General features: G+C 35.7%; 1 pseudogene; it reads left to right on the top strand.

The window, feature by feature from the left end:
* The first annotated feature begins 201 nt into the window (after window positions 1-201).
* On the top strand, window positions 202-1699 carry LOC122447251 (annotated as a pseudogene).
* Window positions 1700-11090: the final 9391 nt, after the last annotated feature.

Consider the following 11090-nt stretch of genomic DNA (forward strand, 5'->3'; position numbering starts at 1 on the left):
TATTATGAAGCTACCTCAGCCAAGAGATCAAGTATGATCAATTCAGCAAAGGTTAGCTGAATTTGGAAATTAGAAACTCACTGATACTTTGTATAAGGAATTCTAAATTTGCAGTAAAGAAAAAGTAAGTTGTTGGTCACACTGAACTGCCTCAGGGCTTTCCATATACCAGGACCCTTATCTTCCTCTGCTGGGTCAGCTATGGTGGCTGTGAAAATCCTAAACCCCAAGGCTGAGGTGGCCTGAGCCCAAGCAGCGTTGGTGGTCAATATCAGTGCAGTGCAGGGGTTCAAGGGATGTAGGATGTGCTGAGGATCAACTTGGAACCTAAGGGCACCATGAAGATGCTGGCTTCTGGTGCTGGAGACATCAAGCTACTAAAGATGGAAATGTGCTGCTTCATAGATTGCAAATTCAACACCTGACAACCTCCTTAACTACCAAAGTAGCAACAGCCCAGAATGACAAAACTGTGGATGCTATACTTCTAATCTCTTAATCATTAGAGTGGTACTAAAGCACATGAATCTCTACATGTTTGAAGATCTTCATCCCAGAATAATTGCAAAATAATTGCAAAAGTATTTGAAACTTCAAAGGAAATGCACTTCAGGTTTTGATACAAAGTAAACAAAGAAATGGACAAGGAAACACTTATAGATGTGTCCTGGACATCTCTATGAACTAAAGTTCATGCTGAACTTGCTGATGTCTCAACAGAGGCTGCAGTGAACTCTATTTTGGGCATAAGAAGAAAAGATGAACCTATTGACCTCATCATAGTTGAGATCATGGGGATGAAACATAAACATAAACATGAAACCAATCTAGGCTTAATCAGAGGTCTTGTTTTGGACGATGGGGCACAACATCCTGATATGAAAAAGAGTAAAAGAGGTGTGCATCCTCAGATACAATATGGTGTCATTAGAATATGAAAAAAAAAACACACGTGAATTTTTTTCACAAGAGTGCAGAGGAGGAGAAACTAGTAAGAGCTAAAAGAAAATTAATTGAAGACAGAGTAAAAAAATAATAGACCTGAAAAAGAAAGCCTGTAGTGATTCAAATAAAGAATTTGTTGTTCTTCGTTGAAAGGAAATTGACCCCATTTTCTTAGATGCTTTTGAAGAGAAGGCAGACTAGATCTGAGAAGAGCTAAGAGGAGAAATACGGAAAGGCTGACTGTTGTTTGTGGTGGGATAGCCCTAAATTCTCTTGGTGGCCCAAAGCCTGATTGTTTGTGGTGTGCAAGACTTGTCTATGAACATCCATCAGAAGGAAAGAAGTTCACCTTTCTTAAGTTAAATGGTCATTGTTTTATCACATTATTGACCAAAGGGTCAAATAAGCACACACGTACTCAAATCAAAGGTGCAATCATAAATGGCTTCAGGGCTAATAAAAATGCTATTGATGGTGGCTGTATAGTTCCAGGTGCTGGTGGAGTGGACAAGGCAATGAAAGAAGTCTTGACTAAACACAAGCCCAGGACCCAACTTAGAGGGCAAGAATTTACTGATGCTTTGCTCATTATCCCCAAATTCTTGTTCAGCATTCTGGTTTTAAACCTTTAGAAACATTAGTTAAAATTCAAGCAGAACATTCAGAATCGGGTCTACTTGTGAATGTGGACTTGAACACAGATGAGCCATTGGTAGCAGAAGAAGTAGACATATGGGATAACTATTTTGTGTAGATACAACTTCTTCACTTCTGCACTGTTATTGCCACCAACATTCTCCTGATTAATGAGATCATGAGAGGTGAAACGAATTCTCTAAAACACTGAACTGATGCTTCCCTTGTATCATCTGAATCGTGAAGTTTCTACAGAATGATCTAAGAATATAGCTACAGAATTTTTGTCCAAGTTTCAAAGAATTTTCAAAAAGTATTTTCTTTTCTTTTTACATATAAAAAGGAGAGAACTCTGGTACTTATTCAGATTCTGAAGTTCTGAAATTATAATCACAGTATTTTTGAAATTGCACAGCAGTGCACACACATACAGGGGCCATAAATGACCCAATAAACAGGATGTTTTGCTTTAGCTTCAGTGATATAAACATACATGTTAGATAAGCATATGTTATCTACCTTGTTATTAAATTTTCCTTGAAAAACACAAACAAAAATAAAAGAAAATTTAAGTTGCAATAAATTTAGATGTTCCAGATTAAGTCCTCTTTATAGAAATTCTCTTGTTGAGCTTTCTATGGAATTAACTAAAATTTAGTTTCAGATAAGGGGGAAGTTAAGAAGATAAATTTTTCATTTATCTCTGTTATTTTGGTGAACAAAATCAAAACTATTATGCAAAATTAGAAATATTAAGTTGGACCATAAAGAAAGCTGAGAGCCAAGGAATTGATGCTTTTGAATTGTGGTGTTGGAGAAGTCTCTTGAGAGTCCCTTGGACTGCCAGGAGATGAAATGAATCACTCCTAAAGGAAATCAATCCTGAATATTCATTGGAAGGGCTGATGCTAAAGTTGAAACTCCAATACTTTGGCCACCTGATGCAAAGAACTGACTCATTGGAAAAGACCCTTATGCTGGGAAAGTTTCCTGAAACTTTCCTGCAGGAGGAGAAGGAGGCAACCAAAAATAAGCTGGTTAGAAAACATCACCGACTCAGTGAGCAAACTCTGGGAGACAGTGAAGGACCCTGAGCCCTTGCATGCTGCAGTCCATGGGGTTGCAAAGAATTGGACTTGACAGCTGCAACTACAACAACAATTTAGAAGAAAATTACCATAGGAAATTTCTTGTCCAGCTTTTTATTTACAGATTAGAAAACTGATGGATGGTGATATGGAGGAAATGGAAAACACACCTCATAGCCCTTCTTAGTTAATAATTTAATATAGCTTGAGATAGGCAATCATCTAGCATTAAAATGGATAAGAAATCAGTATTTTTAACTTTGTTCACTGACATAAAGAGATTTGCCTCAACTCTGTGATAAAAATTGAATTTAGTCATGACACTTTTGGTTGAAATTTGCCAAGATGTCATCAAGTAGGTAATTGAACTTAATTTTATTTTCACGCTTTAATGTCATGGTGATGGTCTCAGTTGCACAGGGCATAATAAAACTTAGAGATTAGAACTGTTGATTTTGAATTTTTGTTTCTTTCAACCAAATGATATCAAAACAACTTAAAAAATGGAAAAATTCCTACTAATGACTTGTAATAAATCTGAGCTTCATTTTTCTATATTTCTATACAGAGTGTTTTTTCTTTAGTGGAAATAAGAAATAATAATTGAAAAAAGAAAATAGAGAGTCTTTCCCTCGAGTATCCAAAAAGAGCAATTCACTGGTGACCACTCTCAATTGCTTTAGTACAGTAAAGGATATTGATTCATGGGTATTGCACAAAGAGTGAGGACTTTCAGCCCTAATGTGCCTAGAAGAGTAAATGATATAAGGGGAATAAGTTCAGGAGTAAAATGGAATCAGGGAAAATGCTAATACAATATTCTGTGGTGCAAAACTTCAGACCTGTTGCAGTATTTCAAATGCAGCATGATTAAAAAAAAATGCACGATAGATACATAAAGCAGAACAGTAAGTCAAAAAGAAAGGGAGAAAAGGGATCCAAAATCAGCAGACCAAAAATAGAAGGGGATTACAGTTATGGGAAATGAGAATGAAGACAGAAGCTGAGCTGAACAAGACTGACAGCAAAAGGATAATGAGAGGTGAAAGAGGTGAGAGGCAGTGCAGAGGGAAAGCTACAAGCTAACCGGACAGAAAGAAGGAAGCTGACTGCAGGGTAATCAAAGGGTAGCAGCTGTATGATGACAGGAAGGAGTGATAGTAAATCACATAAAAGGCAAAGGGGAAACCATCCATTGGAAACACTGGTTGATGTGCGAGAAGGAAATGTTGGATTTGTAAAAACAGTATCGTGTTTATTAAAGGGGTGGCGGCATCAATATATTAAACTTGATGTCAAATTTCAATAAAAGGCACATTTGGAATTTATACTTATGAACGTATCTGGCATTTATCTTTGTCCATCTGCAAGATTTTGGTGTGTTTTCAAAGCTCTACTAAAGGAAGCCATAAGTTTCAGAGTGGTCAGATGGGGAATTTGAAATGTGTAAGCTTGTAAAATGATTAGGTACAGTAGAGAATGAACACTTAATCAGTTAAATTTCCCAAAAGTAAAATAGTTTTGACAGAGCTAGTAAATTAAATCTGAACCCAAGGGGGGTCAGTTCAATTAGATTAGTCTGCTTCTGGTTCATACTGGTGGTGAGAGAAGGTCATAGATGACACTTCTGAACCTTAAATGATTCCAATTATTTGATGGGGTTGACTACTTTCTCCTTGTGATATTGTTTCTTTTCCTGGCTTGTATCATGCTGTCTGTAACAGCTGTTTTTTGTCACTGTTATTTTAATTTTTTTTTTTTTGAACTCCTGCCCACTCCTACCTCCATCTCACTCTTTAAATATGGAGGTATTTTCAACCTACTTTCTTTATACTTTCTGCCCTTCAAGTTCATCTACTTTTAGGAATGCAATACTTAATCTGGGAAAATAACTCCAAACTGTGTCACTAGCTGTGAACTTCCCCTAGATTCTCCCACTGAGTAGTGGGAAATTTCACTTTTCTACGTTGCTGTTTTGGCAACAAGATAGCTGATTCTGAACTTCTTCTCTTTCATATTTTTTTTCCCTATTTATTCTTGTTCTTATTTTTACTCTTTTTATTTGTTTCTCCTTCTGTTAATGACACTAGGTTCATCTCAGCTGCCAGGTTTGAAACCCTGGAAACCTTCACCTTACCTCTCACAAATCACGTGTTATAAGCCCTTTCAATTCTTCCAAGTAATGTCACATATGATTCATTCATGTATTCATTTAGAAAAATTTAATATACTATTTCTTAGGTAATTTTTATTACTGTCAAACATCTGGGATATTGTTGCAAATGTCCCATCCACATTCCTTACCTCATAAATTTTCTAATGATGAAAAAGAATACAATATAACAGTTTAGTAGTAAGAGTTTCTCTTGAATGACATTTGAAAGTAAACACATTTCTTTCCTCAAGTTCAGTAAAAGGCCACTCATTTCAGAATGCTGTTTATAGTCAATTCTGATTAAAAATAAGCTTTTTCCTAGAGTTGCAATCCATTAAGTTTATTAAAAGCACTGAATGACATCATTTTAAAATATTATATCATCAAATAAGACCAAACACTTGGAGTAAGGATTCCCTGAAATGCCCTGTATAGCAAAGCTGAGTTTGAAAGTCTATCTTACTCTCCAAAATTCCCCAAAATGTGATTTTTACAGCATTCTTTTAAAAATAGGTTTGCATGACACAGAACTGCTAGTCAAGTATGCTTTTTTAATATCACTTGGCATTTTTTTTTCACTTTCTCCTCAGTAAAGTAGAAAATAATAATAATGGAAAAAAGCAAAATAATGCTTTCAACCTCAACACTCAGGAAAACATTCGGAGTCATGTTTTAGACTAAAGAATGAGTATTTCCTCTAGCCCTTCTGTGTGAGCATTTTTGAACCTATAAATTTGTATTTCTTAACTCCTGCTTTTCCTCCTGGAAGTTCTTTCCACTCACATATTTTGTGGACATTGAAAAGGTACACAGTAGTCTAATATATGGTTCTGCCCTTTCCATATTTCTGTTTCAACTAAAACCCCTCATTTGAACTATCGTGAGAGCCTCCTTATGTTTTCTTATGCTCTGCTTTTCCAATCCAATCCTGTATTAGCTCTGGATTTATCATATTATAAAAGTAAATTATTTCACATTTATTTAGAATATACAATAAATGATCTAAATGACTGCCTAGATGCCATTATACTTTTTAGCCATCAAGAACATTTCCTAGATACATACTACAATTAATTGTAACAAACATCTACCAGAAAATGGAGATACTGAAGGGAGATTTCATTAAATATATTGATAAATGGACAGTAGTTTTCTATACTATTTTTTACTAGTCAACTTGAAAAGACTGTCTATAATTACTTACATTTATTTCAATGCTCCAAAACAATTTAACTATTTATTGGCACATCTATAATAATTTCCTATTGACATTTCAGGTGAAAACACAAGAGTGAATTCAAAGATCAAGAAAGATTACACTGTTAGTATAATTCAGTTCTCTTCTATCACCAAATATTAGTGTCTCTGATTTATAACATCTCTTCAGTTTTTCATGTAGCAAATTATTTTCCCTCCCTTCTTCCTTCCTTCCTTTCTTTCTTTTTTCCTCCTGTCTCTATCTTTGTCTCTCTGTCTCATCACATGTAAACACACACACACACGCACACACACACATAGCCCTGTCACAGAGAGGAATTACTTTTTATTTGTCTGACCAGATTGGTACCTGTTGTAACACATATGCTATATTTTTCAATTAGACTCATGGGATTAAATTAATTTATCCCAAATCAAGGCTTACTAACAATTCTAAGTGCAGACAACCACTATGCACATTCTTTTATGAGACCTACAGATACAGCCTCTGATTAACAACAACAAAATTTATGCCTTTTTGTTTCTCACTTTAGGACAAAGTTTGATTCTAAAATTAACATGCAGGCTGTTCAATTCAGGAAGAAACACTACTCATGTAAAGGAAACATTTCAGTTATTATCTCCCTCTTCTTGTCCATGCTCCTATTCAATCGTGCCTGACTCTTTGCAAACCTTTGGACTGTAACCATCAGGCATCTCTGTCTATGGTATTTTTCAGGCAAGAATACTGGAGTGGGTTACCATTTCCTTCTCCGGGGGATATTCCCAGCCCAGGAATCAAACCTGCATCTCAAGAGTCTCCTGCGTTGCAGGCAGATTCTTTACCTGCTGAGCTATCAGGGAAGCTATCTCCCTCTCATACCTTAATAATTACACAGATTAGGTTACATTTTCTGGCTAACTGTTGGTCCTTTAATGGACCGGAACCTGGTGGTCCGGAGAGTAAGAGAGAGAAAGAGGCTGACATCCCCTGGTTTACGCGGAAAGCCAATAGAGCCCTGTGCTTAGGGCTCGCGGAGGCACCGGGCGCCCTCGCGAGTGGGTGAAGGCGCAGTGTGCCTTCTCGAGAGGGTCATAGAAGCCCGGGCAAGAAAGTGAGCTCAGCCGGCCTCCGCGCTCCAAGAAATTAGCCAGAAATAGAGAGAGAGAGAAAGACAGGAAGAATAGAAGACAGAAAGAAAGACACGGGGACCAAAGCTCTGATGGACAAAGGTGTTTTAATCAACATGGCTTGGGCATATATACTGTAGTTATTCTCAGCAAAGATAAAGATTAAAATTCCAGACTTACAAAACGTAAGACGATCCCTATTAAAGAGAGAGTTGCAAACAATCACCTTTTACCATATGGCTCATAAAAAGGAAGAGGGTACTTATCACCGTAATGAGAAATGCCTGGATTCCTCAGCCCCAGGAAAGGTGTGCCTCTCCTCTTAATTCCTGAATATTCAGGAATCAATAAGGGCCAGAGGGTTCCTGACAGATCCAAAACAGCACACAGGAAGCCTCTTGTTAAATGCTTCCTGACAGCTAACCATGACCCCATTAATACATAAAGTCCATATTTATTTGCAATAGTCAGTGATTTAAGAGCAAATAAATTCTGTTGGTAATGTTTTATATAATATTAGAAAATGCCAAAAAAGTTATGCAGCTTCAGAACCTTTCACCAGCACAGCATTATTGAAAAGGTTTGAATCAGAGAGCAACAAGGAGGGTCCTACTCACTCCCAGTTGTCACAGTCCCATCTCTCCACACGGGATGAAGCATGGCTGCTTCCCACTTACACGTTAATGCTGAAGTCCAATCCACTTGAGACCCCTCAAAAAAAAGAGGGAGACTGTCTCTTTTCCAAAGCTACACCTCCCGTTTGTGCTCAGAATATGAATTGACTCTCTGCACTGAAAAGTCCATGCTGTGCCTTCTTCATTCTCCTGGACCTGAAAGCTCACTCAAACCTCACTTATTTTAAAATGACCACTTTTTTCTTTTTCTTTTTTTGGTTGAGAGTAAAACAGAATGTTCATGACTAGTATCTAAGTCTTCCACATGGCTTTAATGGATATCCACTGGTACTTAATGGATATCCACTAGTCCTGAAGAGGTAAAGGAAATGAGTCCTTAGCAATTTAAAAATACAATTAAAGAAGAATATATTTACTTCTAAAACTTCACTTCTTATATAATCATAAAATTTTAGTGCTTGGAAAGAATATTAGCTAATTTCTTCTTTCAGTAGCAAAGAAATTGAGGCCCATAATGGAAAACCAAATTACTCAATTGATGATTATGCTTGATTTATGCTTGATTCATGCTCATATCATAAGCCATGTCTTCTTCTCAATGACTAGCGAAGACTCATTAAAAAGTCTTTTCTTCAATACTTATGGTGCAGGCAGTATGTAGTGGAATAAAATACAACAAAGCAGTCTAATGACTCCTTTCCCTTCATTGAAAGAAATGGCCTGCCCTAGACACTGACAAACACTTTGGATCAGTCCTCACTTTCTGTCTTCTACTCTTCCCAGTCTCATTTTCCAAGCTGAAACTGCTTTATCATTGCTCTTCCTCTCTAATATTTTAAATTAAAATCTATTTTAATTTAAATATAAATAACATATTTATAAATAGAAAAACGTGTATGTACATATAGAATGGATAAACTTAGATTAATTGTAATGCTGTGTTTGCTTCATAAAAGTCAGAATTTTTTAATGCATGTTTTTCTTAAAGAAAATTTATTTAGGCATATTATGTCTTATTATTTTGTTAAAATTTCACTTTAGTATGACTGCTCAATAAGTAATATTCATAATTTAAATAGCTTAAGTGTATAACATATGCAATGAATTAAATTATAATTAATCTAAGCTTTTTTATTATAAATCTCCATCCTTTGTCCAGAGTGCTTTCTCACTCTGTACATGTTTAATGTTAAATACAGAATGGAGATTCTAGCTCATTCTTTTATTTAAGATTACTGAGAGCTTATAGTCAATTAACTTTCACTAAGGTTGAATGCCGCGATTCATGGGGTCGCAAAGAGTCAGACATGACTGAGGACTGAACTGAACTGAATGTTGAATGTCTCAATAAATCTATATATTTCCAATAAGATGAACTGATACTGTAAAGATATCCTCAAAAGGATCAAGAAGAGAGAACAGTTTATCACTAAACGATCCATCTAAGGATAAAATCTTGGCCTTCTTCCCTGTAGCATTAGTCTTCTCTGGTTAATTTAGTTGGCTTGTAGTAAATGACTTGAAGGCTGACCTAATGTCTAGATATTGCTCTGTGAAATGTTCTGTATTTTGTGTCTTCTATTTACTTTTGAGGAGTCGATATTTCTCTACTCGACTGCAAACGTAGTTTTGTATTCCCTCGTTACTTTCCTTAACAGAGCTAACACTATATTATATTTTTTTTTTAGCTGTAATAGTTGACTGCTGCCCTGCAGCCCCCAAACACCTCAATTCCCCTTGGTTTTCAAACAAAAAGATTGGAAATGCACATAACTTCAACCTTCACAAAATCATTGAACCTGAAAAGCTAAGGAAACCTTGGTAAATGCTGGAGCAGCACACAAGAAAAAGTCTAAAGCAGTTGAGGAATATAACAGAATTAATGATCTCACTGCATGAAGGAGAGAAATCAAAGTGGAAGAACAAAGAGGATATTTAAATAGAATGGAAAGTGGATATAAATGTGTTTTAAGTGTATTAATTAATACAGAGTGCCAACCTCTAGCTTTAAAATATCTACATTTGCACTTATAAATAAAGATGCTTACTTTTTTATTAATTGTTTAAATTACGGAATGTGTTAGACTAAGCTCTGCTTTTCCAATATTTTTTCTCTTTTTCAATATCATTTCAATTATTTTGGATTTGATCATTTATTTCTAAATATTTCATATACTTTACTTGCTTTTTGAAATTTTCACAATTATGTGGGACTTCAAAAACTGTTTGAATGAGAAAGAAAACAGCATAGTAATTCTTTCATTCAGTAAAATATGTTAAACTTAGAAGACTGAAAGATACACTATGAAGTGAATCCTAACATGCACAAACATTTGAAATTGGTTGAAGGCCAAGGAAATATTTTATTTAGAATTTCCTTTACATTATATGCAATTATTTTATTAAATGTAGTTGTTTTATTAAAAGAGTCACATTTTCTCTTATATACTATGACTTTGTGCCTTAACAACAAAACCTAAGTTCTTTAAGTGGAAGATTAATGCTTGTTAAAATTTCACTTGGTTGGTGAAACTTGGTGAAAATAGAAAATACTCTGTTTCTATTTCTTGTTCTGCAGAATTTGGCATGGTGCTTTATTAATATTATTATGGTGCATCAAATGAGAAAGGAAAGAGAAATAGAACAAAAAGAAGATAGAGAGAAAATCAGGTTATTTATGTAATTATATGAAAGTGTAGTGCAGACAGGTGAACAATGATACTTAAATTAGGACAGGAACCATAGAAATGTTTGAGATGGTCAGGACAATGTAAAGAAATATCTTATTTCAAGGGTGGCATCTTTCAAGTGTTAAGAGACACTAGAAATATGTAGATTCTGTTACTTTAGAAACCAAATTATCAATTAAGAACTCAGTTGTTGTTGTTCTTCAGTTGCTCATTCTTGTCTGACTCTGTAACTCCATGGACTGCAACATGCAAGAATTCCCTGTCCTTCACTCTCCCATAATTTGCTCAAATTCAAGTCCACTGAGTCAGTGATGCTATCTAACCATCTCATCCTCCGTTGTCCCCTTCTCCTTCTGCCCTCAATCTTTCCCAGCATCAGGGTCTTTTCCAATGAGTCAGCTTTTCGTATTAGATGGCCAAAGTATTGGAGCTTCAGCTTCAGCATCAGTACTTCCAATATATATTCAAGATTGATTTCATTTCATTTCATTTCAGTTCAGTTCAGTTCAGTTCAGTCTCTCAGTCATGTCTCATTCTTTGCGACCCCATGAACTGCAGCACACCAGGCCTCCCTGTCCATCACCAGCTCCCGGAGTTAACTAAATCTCAGGTC

Source organism: Cervus canadensis, chromosome 9 (genome assembly GCF_019320065.1).
Source record: "Cervus canadensis isolate Bull #8, Minnesota chromosome 9, ASM1932006v1, whole genome shotgun sequence".
Taxonomy (NCBI): domain Eukaryota; kingdom Metazoa; phylum Chordata; class Mammalia; order Artiodactyla; family Cervidae; genus Cervus; species Cervus canadensis.